Source organism: Lygodium microphyllum, chromosome 9 (genome assembly GCF_053477565.2).
Source record: "Lygodium microphyllum isolate KBCC chromosome 9, Lygodium_microphyllum_v1.1.10, whole genome shotgun sequence".
Classification (NCBI taxonomy): Eukaryota; Viridiplantae; Streptophyta; class Polypodiopsida; order Schizaeales; family Lygodiaceae; genus Lygodium; species Lygodium microphyllum.
The window spans coordinates 164886135-164889716 of record NC_141143.1 but is presented as its reverse complement, the minus strand read 5'-3'; positions in this window follow the sequence as shown (position 1 = coordinate 164889716).

Here is a 3582-nt window from a genome sequence, read left to right as displayed (position 1 = left end):
GGGGGGGATATGCGCCGTGTCGTGGGGGGGTGCGGTGGGGTGTGGGGGGTGTGCCGTGTCGTGGGGGGCTGACGCGAGGTGGGGTGGGTCGAGCGGGGTTTTCGGAGGCGTGGTGGGGTGGTATGGAGGGAGCGGGGTTTTTCGAGGTGGGGTGCGGGGCGGCGTCGTTGGGGGGTGCGGTGGGGTGGGGGGTGCGCCATGTCGTGGGGGGGTGACGCGGGGTGGGGTGGGTCGAGCGGGGTTTTCGGAGGCATTTGTGGTGTGGCGTGGAGGGAGCGGGGTTTTTCGAGGTGGGGTGCGGGGGGGGCGTCGTGGGGGGGTGCGGTGGGGTGGGGGTGGGTCGAGCGCAGTTTTTTGGAGGCGTGGCGGGGTGGTGTGGAGGGAGCGCGGTTTTTCGAGGTGGGGTGCGGGGGGGCGTCGTGGGGGGGTGCGGCGGGGTGGGGGGGTGCGGTGGGGTGGGGGGGTGCGCCGTGTCGTGGGGGAGTGACGCGGGGTTGGGGTGGTCAAGCGGGGTTTTTGGAGGAGAGGTGGGGTGCTGTGGAGGGAGCGGGGTTTTTCGAGGTGGGGTGCGGGGGGGCGTCGTGGGGGGGTGACGCGGGGTGGGGGTGGGAGTGGTCGAGCGGGGTTTTTGGAGGAGAGGTGGGGTGCTGTGGAGGGAGCACGGTTTTTCAAGGTGGGGTGCGGGGGGGCGTCGTGGGGGGGTGCGGTGGGGTGGGGGGGTGCGCCGTGTCATGGGGGGGAGACGCGGGGTGGGGTGGGTCGAGCGGGGTTTTCGGAGGCGTGGTGGTGTGGCGTGGAGGGAGCGGGGTTTTTCGAGGTGGGGTGCGGGGGGGGCGTCGTGGGGGGGTCCGGTGGGGTGGGGGGGTGCGCCGTGTCGTGGGGGGGTGACGCGGGGTGGGGTGGGTCGAGCGGGGTTTTTCGAGGTGGGGTGCGGGGGGGGGGGGGGATATGCGCCGCGTCTTGGGGGGGTGCGGTGGGGTGTGGGGGGTGTGCCGTGTCGTGGGGGGCTGACGCGAGGTGGGGTGGGTCGAGCGGGGTTTTCGGAGGCGTGGTGGGGTGGTATGGAGGGAGCGGGGTTTTTCGAGGTGGGGTGCGGGGCGGCGTCGTTGGGGGGTGCGGTGGGGTGGGGGGTGCGCCATGTCGTGGGGGGGTGACGCGGGGTGGGGTGGGTCGAGCGGGGTTTTCGGAGGCATTTGTGGTGTGGCGTGGAGGGAGCACGATTTCTCGAGGTGGGGTGCAGGGGGGGCGTCGTGGGGGGGTGCGGTGGGGTGGGGGTGCGCCGTGACGCGGGGTGGGGTGGGTCGAGCGCGGTTTTTTGGAGGTGTGGCGGGGTGGTGTGGAGGGAGCGCGGTTTTTCGAGGTGGGGTGCGGGGGGGCGTCGTAGGGGGGTGCGGTGGGGTGGGGGGGTGCGCCGTGTCATGGGGGAGTGACGCGGGGTTGGGGTGGTCAAGCGGGGTTTTTGGAGGAGAGGTGGGGTGCTGTGGAGGGAGCGGGGTTTATCGAGGTGGGGTGCGCGGGGGCGTCGTGGGGGGGTGACGCGGGGTGGGGGTGGTCGAGCGGGGTTTTTGGAGGAGAGGTGGGGTGCTGTGGAGGGAGCGCAGTTTTTCGAGGTGGGGTGCGCGGGGGCGTCGTGGGGGGGTGCGGTGGGGTGGGGGGGTGCGCCGTGTCGTGGGGGAGTGACGCGGGGTTGGGGTGGTCAAGCGGGGTTTTTGGAGGAGAGGTGGGGTGCTGTGGAGGGAGCGGGGTTTTTCGAGGTGGGGTGCGGGGGGGCGTCGTGGGGGGGTGACGCGGTGTGGGGGTGGGGGTGGTCGAGCGGGGTTTTTGGAGGAGAGGTGGGGTGCTGTGGAGGGAGCACGGTTTTTCGAGGTGGGGTGCGGGGGGGCGTCGTGGGGGGGTGCGGTGGGGTGGGGGTGTGCGCCGTGTCGTGGGGGGGAGACGCGGTGTGGGGTGGGTTGAGCGGGGTTTTCGGAGGCGTGGTGGTGTGGCGTGGAGGGAGCGGGGTTTTTCGAGGTGGGGTGCGGGGGGGGCGTCGTGGGGGGGTGCGGTGGGGTGGGGGGGTGCGCCGTGTCGTGGGGGGGTGACGCGGGGTTGGGGTGGTCAAGCGGGGTCTTTGGAGGAGAGGTGGGGTGCTGTGGAGGGAGCGGGGTTTTTCGAGGTGGGGTGCGGGGGGGCGTCGTGGGGGGGTGACGCGGGGTGGGGGTGGGGGTGGTCGAGCGGGGTTTTTGGAGGAGAGGTGGGGTGCTGTGGAGGGAGCGCGGTTTTTCGAGGTGGGGTGCGGGGGGGCGTCGTGGCGGGGTGCGGTGGGGTGGGGGGGTGCGCCGTGTCGTGGGGGGGAGACTCGGGGTGGGGTGGGTCGAGCGGGGTTTTCGGAGGCGTGGTGGTGTGGCGTGGAGGGAGCGGGGTTTTTCGAGGTGGGGTGCGGGGGGGGCGTCGTGGGGGGGTGCGGTGGGGTCGGGGGTTGCGCCGTGTCGTGGGGGGGTGACGCGGGGTGGGGTGGGTCGAGCGGGGTTTTTCGAGGTGGGGTGCGGGGGGGGGGGATATGCGCCGCGTCGTGGGGGGGTGCGGTGGGGTGTGGGGGGTGTGCCGTGTCGTGGGGGGCTGACGCGAGGTGGGGTGGGTCGAGCGGGGTTTTCGGAGGCGTGGTGGGGTGGTATGGAGGGAGCGGGGTTTTTCGAGGTGGGGTGCGGGGCGGCGTCGTTGGGGGGTGCGGTGGGGTGGGGGGTGCGCCATGTCGTGGGGGGGTGACGCGGGGTGGGGTGGGTCGAGCGGGGTTTTCGGAGGCATTTGTGGTGTGGCGTGGAGGGAGCGGGGTTTTTCGAGGTGGGGTGCGGGGGGGGCGTCGTGGGGGGTGCGGTGGGGTGGGGGTGCGCCGTGACGCGGGGTGGGGTGGGTCGAGCGCGGTTTTTTGGAGGCGTGGCGGGGTGCTGTGGAGGGAGCGCGGTTTTTCGAGGTGGGGTGCGCGGGGGCGTCGTGGGGGGGTGCGGTGGGGTGGGGGGGTGCGCCGTGTCGTGGGGGAGTGACGCGGGATTGGGGTGGTCAAGCGGGGTTTTTGGAGGAGAGGTGGGGTGCTGTGGAGGGAGCGGGGTTTTTCGAGGTGGGGTGCGGGGGGGCGTCGTGGGGGGGTGACGCGGGGTGGGGGTGGGGGTGGTCGAGCGGGGTTTTTGGAGGAGAGGTGGGGTGCTGTGGAGGGAGCGCGGTTTTTCGAGGTGGGGTGCGGGGGGGCGTCGTGGGGGGGTGCGGTGGGGTGGGGGGGTGCGCCGTGTCGTGGGGGGGAGATGCGGGGTGGGGTGGGTCGAGCGGGGTTTTTGGAGGCGTGGTGGTGTGGCGTGGAGGGAGCGGGGTTTTTCGAGGTGGGGTGCGGGGGGGGCGTCGTGGGGGGGTGCGGTGGGGTGGGGGGGTGCGCCGTGTCGTGGGGGGGTGACGCGGGGTTGGGGTGGTCAAGCGGGGTTTTTGGAGGAGAGGTGGGGTGCTGTGGAGGGAGCGAGTTTTTCGAGGTGGGGTGCGTGGGGGCGTCGTGGCGGGGTGACGCGGGGTGGGGGTGGGGGTGGTCGAGCGGGGTTTTTGGAGGAGAGGTGGGGTGCT